The sequence below is a fragment of the Eptatretus burgeri genome, unplaced genomic scaffold, assembly GCF_056783735.1.
Source record: "Eptatretus burgeri isolate ZD-2024b unplaced genomic scaffold, Ebu_testis_v1 Ebu_testis_scaffold_995, whole genome shotgun sequence".
Taxonomy (NCBI): Eukaryota; Metazoa; Chordata; class Myxini; order Myxiniformes; family Myxinidae; genus Eptatretus; species Eptatretus burgeri.
This window is the reverse complement of record NW_028222944.1, coordinates 1-7,500: the sequence shown is the minus strand read 5'-3', so window position 1 is coordinate 7,500 and position 7,500 is coordinate 1. Positions and strand designations below refer to the sequence as shown.

Sequence of the window (7,500 nt, the reverse complement as noted above, 5' to 3'; positions counted from 1 at the left end):
GCCAAGGAGACAGCTTAAGCAGCACTAACACTCTGCTCAGTGTATGGTCCCAATGAATGGATGGATGGATGGATCTGCACCATGGACAAATTCCAAATTCCTTCCCTATCAATCAAGTATCATGTGTCGGAATAGCAACCTGTCCAGGAATGTAACCTCAGCCAAGAAATTGTTTCGATAGAACCAGCACTCTAAAGTATAGGGCAGGGTGCATGAATGAGAAGTATGAAATAATTCAGTATTTTGTTTGTCAATTTACAATTTTTTTCCCCCTCCATTAATGGAAAAGTGATGTAGAATAAGTAATAAGACTACTGCTAAATACCATACTACCATTTGTGAGATGGCATTCCTTTCTGCTTATTCTTACCTCTCGACGTCAGACAAAAATTTCTTGTTCTTTAGGATTGCACACGTTTGAGTTCCTTTCCAATGGTTTTCAATTGTGATGTTTGAAGATTGTTTTTCGTCGAGTTCCTCTTTATTCTTCAAATCCCTGAAGGCGGTAGAAATAAATACCAGTTAATATTTATACACCGTAGCTCCCAAAATGACACATTAACAATTGCAAATGAAATTTTTTGATGTGTACAAAGCAACAATGTCATTTATCATATCTGAACAACATCCTATATGATTTGTTACGAGCAAGGGGATTCGGCATTGCTTGGTGCTGTTCTCATGCTGTTGGCATTTTGAAGAAATCAAATTTTTTTTTCTATTATTTTGTGGGGGGCCGAAAACACTTCCCCACATCCACAAATGAAAGGGGTCGGGGATCATTTAATGTTACCTTTCACATAAGCTACAAAAGCTTAGACACTAGCGAGCGATTTCAAAAAAAAACAAAATTCCCAAAATATCAAACTTTTTTTTCAAAATATTTCAAATGAAGGTTTTTTTGCCTAAAAAAAACACTTTGTAGCACTCACTGATGAACCTCTGAAAGTTTGAGGAAGATCCGTTCAATTGGCGCCACATCTCTCATCGTGTCGAACAGAAATAAAAACTTCACTCAGTGCACCACCATTCTGTCTCCGCACTTGATTTGTTAAAACAATTCATGAAAACAAATAAATGGTGTGAAGGTGTTGCTGAGGTGACACCGCAACCATCACACCACCGAGTCTGATTTCATTGCAACACCCCCATTGGCGAACCAGACCCCTTGACCTTCTTGGAGATATCTGTTACCAGGAGTGTCAAAAGAGTTCTAAGAGCGAGGTTGTCCTAATATTCCATAACACACCATTTATTTCTTCTTTCATGGTTTCCATCCTGGTCATTCACCCCCCAGACTTACTCACATACCTGAGTCATGAGTGGATGTCTCGTCTGTTGAGACGTCAAGAGAGTACAATTGTGGAATTTGACATCAAATTGTGGCATGTGGCTGCATTTGATAGAGTATGGCACAAGGGATTGCTGGCCAAGCTGGATGCTAATGGAGTTGGAAGGCAGCTGTTGCAGTGGTTATCCAGCTACTTGATGGGCAGATGTTTCCAGGTAGTGGGTCAATGGGCAAACATCAAATTTAACTCCAATAAATTCATCAGCACCTCAAGATGTCCTATGGAAGCAGAAATGGTATGTCCTACTTGCTACTGAGAAATGCAAGGCCATGTCTCTCAACAGACTACCTAGTGATCAGCCTCCGGAGCTCTTTATGAGTGGCAAGCCCCTGCAGCGAATACCTGAGCTGGACATAATTACATGAGCTCTGAATCTGGGAGGTCGGCGGTTTGAACCCTGGCTGAGTTTTACGAAAGACTTTAAAAAATGGTATTCGCTGCTTCCTTGCTTAACACTTAGCATTTAAGAAGGATAGTGCACGAACAAACAACCATAGTTTGGTCATAATGTTGAGCGTTCTCATGGGCCGAATGGCCTCCTCATGCATAAAAGTTCCTTGAAAGGGAACTCATATTTCGCCTGTGCATGTAGCACAAAGTAAAGGAATTGGTTCATTCCCTATGACTCACCGATGGAAGTCTATGATCGAGGATCTACTTAATTTCAATTCAATTTGACTTTTTTGAAAACTGTAGAACAGGAATCGGAACACGAACCTGAAGTTCAGCAATACTTTGGCTCTGAATTTGGCAAATCGTACGGAATCTCGTGCTAAATGTGCACGCGCACGGAGAGAGAGAAAGCAATTGCTTTGGCCTGGCAGTCAAACAAAATTGAAAAATAATTCCAAACAGGAAACTTACCGTTTTTAAGGATGTTATAAAGGACACAAACAACAGGCACGAAGAACTAATGTAAACGTGTTAGATAGGGTGGTGTAATAGACACTGGGTAAAACAGTGGTAAAACCCAGAATTTATTTATTTATTTATACACTGTTAACCCCTTTAAAAAAACTTTTTTATGAATAACTTTTTATGAATAACTAATGTCACGTGTTAAATAAGGTGGTGTGAAAGACGAAGCATCAGCGGCGGTGAACTTGCGATTCCCATGGTTTGTTTTTGTGGGTTTTTTTCCTCCAGCCTTTAAAACTTTTATTATTTTAATTATACATTTGAACACCATTGGACACAAATTGCCTTCTTTGCATTTCCAAAAACCTTCAGCTTTGCAGTCGTTGGGGAAAAAAAATGCATGCCGTCTCATCCAATCAAATTTTCCGCTCGCTCGAAAGATGGAGTAACGCTCCAAAAGTTTTGTTTGCTTCGTGCGTCATCTTCTCACAGATCGTTTCCAAATCGTCATTTTCGCCGAGGAAGAGTTGGCAGAATGTTCATCTCTGGACTGTTTGATTCATTTGACCCAATTTTTAGATCCTCGTGGAGGATCTCTAAGTTTTACTCACGTTGTTGTTCTTCATCTTCTTCTTGTGGACTTTTTTGTTTCACAGCCTACAGTTTTCATTGAAACTTCCTGAAACTTGGCGTATATATGTAAAAATACCCTGCGCAGACAGTAACCATCTCCGATTTTGAAAATTCCTCCTAGAAAAAAAAGTTGACGTCATAATATCGCCGCTAATGGAAATCACCTACACCATTATCTCCGAAACTCGGCAAGCTGTTTGAATTTTGCTTGCGGGAATCAAGCCGGGCATTAGCACAGATAATTTATCACAAACCTGATATATCACAATGACGTCATATTCGTTTTTATGACGTCATCATTAAGAGGACGAGGATCTTAGCTCATTTGAGCTTGTTTTTTGGCTTTGTATGGTTGCCATTGCACATGTTATTTAAAGTTCACGAACAAAGCTAACATAGATCGTGCGCGGAAATGCAAAGGAATAGTTGAAAAGACCCTTCCGATCTCCTTTTTCTCAAGACCGCCCGGGTTGGGCGGTCTTTGAGCTCTCTCGTATTGTTAAATTATCTCGGTTCATTGCCCGGCCTGGGGTGATGATACAATACCCAAACTCTTTTGATGCCCCTATTAACAAATAGGACTAATTTATTAACATGTGCAGAGCTAATCCATAAACCCCAACAGTCACCTTCACCAATAATGTTAGGTACAGTTTTAACTATATTTCATCGAACACGGTACCAGATGCAGTGCTCAAGTGTATACTAATACTTCAATTTTAATAAAAGAATGACTTTCAAGATTGTTTTAAAAAATATAAACCTGAAGTTTACTAACATAGCCATATTGGCAGAATATTCTTCACCCCGACACTGCACCTACCCTCTCACGTGGCACGCCCTCTCGTGCTACATATCGATATACAGCTCGGTTATTTGAAGTACGATGAAGGCCATTTGCGTTCTGCGGAATATAATTCAATTTGAATAAAAGTTTTTAAAGTGGTTCAAGGTGTATAAATAAATAAGTTCAGGGTTTTACCCAGTGTCGATTACATCACCCTATCTAACACGTTTATATTAGTACTTCGTGCCTGTTGTTTGTGTCCTTTCTAACGTCCTTAAAAATAGTAAGTTTCCCGTTTGGAATGACTTTAAATATTGTTTGACTGCCGAACAGTCAAATTTTTTTTTTATCTTACTCCCCTCTTTGGATGTGCAATCAGGCCAAATTCAGACGAGTCACAGTAAAACGAGAAACTTCTCTTCCTATTCATGTTCCGATTGGTGTTCAAAATGTAACGCTCAAATTAAATAAGCTATTCCTCGATCATAAACTGATAAAAGACGGACAAGCACGAACCAATTGCTTAAGCCCACTTTTTGCTCCGCGTGCTCGGGGTAACTAGTGAAGCAAATCTCAGCCCTAACCACATCACTAATCCCAGCAATAACCATAATCATCAATCTTCACGACCAATAACCTGAATTTTAGATCGTCAGTGCCTGCTTATTTAGTACGACCACAGCAGCCGGGTGCACTCACTTAGCAAATAATTTATCAATGACATGGAGATTAGACGACAGTGTGGGGCATGCACTCATGTCATGATCTTGCACAGTGCGGTGCTGTTTGTTCATTTGTCATACTTCTTCCTCCGGAAGACACGACAACAATTTCAACAAGCAACACGTTCGCAAATATTCAAGCCCATCACACCAAACGATGAATCTTTCAATGCAAGATGAAGAACTAGCCTTGGTGGATCTGCAGCGGCAGACAGCGAGAACATGGGATGGAATAAACAGGATGTTGATCGAGGTATGCTAACCACCACCATGGAAATCCGGGAGAAGGTGATGTTTCGGGCTTTAACCCTTCATCGGAACGGCGTTCGCCCTCTTTTGCTCCGAGGAAGCTTTAATGCCCGAAACGTCGCCTTCTCCTGCCTCCCACTGCGGTTCGCAAAACTCTTCACATCCTGTTGATTTGTTCCATGATGAATCTTTTTCAAGTGTGCATCCAATTACAACAAAATAATATGTAGTAACATTTTTGGCAGACCCCTCACCATGACGGCAGTTTCAAGTCGAATTCACTCCACGGGAGAACAAATCCGGGTTGAATATGCAAGCGGACAACCAACTGAGCTCTCACGTTGCTCCTGGCCAAAGGATCAAGAACTCTAAATAAAACAGGGATGTGGATCTTCACTGATAACAGCAGGAGGCATTTGATGGGACAACACGCATGCACTTACTAGTATTATTGGCACAAGAGCAACGCTGTACTTTACATTCCACAACGGAACAACAAACTATATACACACCACTTGGAGATGTAGACTTGCGTGGGACAGTGGGAGTATGGAGGGTCCGAACTTCAGGGGGTTCCGCTAAGTTTGTCGACAATTTTGCACCGAGATGGACATTCCTTGGGTGGTTTCTCTCCCAGGAATGAGGCGCAGCCACTGTCTGTGTTGGGAAGACAGAAGAGACTCGGGGCTGTGCACGTAGCCGGAGGGGGAGGAGAGTGCAGGGAGTTTTCGGAACACCCGGATCGTGCTCGGGTTCCGTGGGGGTGGTGAGAACAGGCCGAGCCTCGGTACCCTGGGATGTGCGAGATGCGCTGAAGGTCCGACGAGACGGCATGTCCGCATGTTGTGCACATACATATGATGTGTGTGTGTGTGTGTGTGTGTGTGTGTGTGTGTGTGTGTGTGTGTGTGTGTGTGTGTGTGTGTGTGTGTGTGTGTGTGTGTGTGGTATGCCTGTTTGGGAAGAAGTTCAACCACCAAGGTTCTGGCCAAGAGGCAGTGTCCGCAGCTCTGTATCCATGGATTTTGTGTGTACACACACCTCCAGTGGACAAATGTCATCCCACCCAGTAAGTCAGCCAGTCCCAGACATGTTTACCTGCCTGGTGAAACCTTTACTTTTTTGTCATAGCCGCAGGTGATCACAATTAAATGGCCATGAAAATGAAATGTCAGATTTGGTTTCCTCTTATTAAACGGTTCTTCTTCTTCTTCTTCTTCTTCCAGTTTTACAAAATTTAGTTTTATGATTTTAACAACATCGACATTTTGCTTCCACATCCAGTTATATAATATGGAAAGTCTGTGTGAGCTGTTCACAAAGCAAATGAATCTTTCAATTCATTTCCATGACGTGACGTCACAGGACGACACCCACCAACATGACGTGACGTCACAGGACGACACCCACCAACATGACGTGACGTCACAGGACGACACCCACCAACATGACGTGACGTCACAGGACGACACCCACCAACATGACGTGACGTCACAGGACGACACCCACCAACATGACGTGACGTCACAGGACGACACCCACCATGACGTGACGTCACAGGACGACACCCACCAACATGACGTGACGTCACAGGACGACACACACCAACATGACGTGACGTCACAGGACGACACACACCATGTGACTTCACAGGACGACACACCAACATGACATGATGTCACAGGACAACACCCACCATGACGCGATGTCACAGGACGACACCCACCAACATGACGCGATGTCACAAGATGACACCCAGCAACATGACACGATCACAGGACGACACCCAGCATGACACGATCACAGGACGACACCCACCAACATGACGCGATGTCACAGGACGACACCCACCAACATGACGCGATGTCACAAGATGACACCCAGCATGACACGATCACAGGACGACACCCACCAAAATATAACGATGTGCGATTCACAAAGTCTCATGTAAAACAGAAAAACTTCACTTACACGTGATTCATGAAGTTTGGCACGACAATGTGGGGCTGGCCAGATGGCCTCGACCTGGGGGTATGCACACCTCACCTCCAAGCTGTCTAACCTGGGTTTGAATCCAAACCCAGCTATAAACGGTCATCCTGTTGTTTCACAGGTAGGGCGATTCATCAATGTGTGTACTCTCAGTTAAACAGGAGGTCCCGTGCGTCGGCATTAGTTGGTGGCCATTAAAAAGACTGCACGGTGTCCTTCGCAAAGAGTAGACGAGCTATCCCCGGCACCCTGAACAAATTACAAACTTGTATGAAGATGATACAGATACATCAGAATCACAATACAACTTGCAACTACGTATTTAATGCTAATGGCTAAAACGGTGGTTAATCGAACCTGACCTTCACCAAAATCGGATTGTTGTCGTTAGCGAACCAAGTCTTCCACCTCGCTTTTGCCACAAATCGTCCACAACTTTGAGATGTCATGCTACACATAGTTTTTAGTCTCATCTCTCAATGGTGAAGGAATCACTGAAAAAAAATTCTCGAATTCAGATCTTCACCGAAATTGAATCAGTTCGTCCTTTTCACACACCCAACCTGTCCACAAAGTTTAATCCGAATTCGTCCACAACTTTATGAGACATCATGCAATATTGTTTTCGCCCCATCTCTCCATGGTGAAGAACCAGTTTAAAATTAAATAATTATCGCATCTGGATTTGCATCTTCACCGAAATGATGCGGTGCCCTCCTTGGCCGGTCACCGACAAACAAAAAAATTCAGAACGATTGCTTGAATACTGTGTCCAAAAATCGTTCGACAGACAGACAAACGCAACAGACCAACATAATTGGTTTAAAAATTTTTTGCCAAGTAATAAATAAAAATTTCCTTACAAGGACCTTCAAAACAGAGGGCGGACATTAACGCCATCAAAGCC

General features: G+C 42.8%; 1 long non-coding RNA gene across 1 annotated transcript; it reads right to left on the bottom strand.

Annotated features, from left to right (window-relative positions):
* Window positions 1-370: 370 nt before the first annotated feature.
* Window positions 371-5,440, bottom strand: LOC147006948 (uncharacterized). Its single transcript, XR_015054509.1, has 3 exons — window positions 5,114-5,440; window positions 4,856-4,969; window positions 371-496 (listed from the first exon to the last, which is right to left on the bottom strand). It is a non-coding gene; the product is annotated as an uncharacterized LOC147006948 (long non-coding RNA).
* Window positions 5,441-7,500: the final 2,060 nt, after the last annotated feature.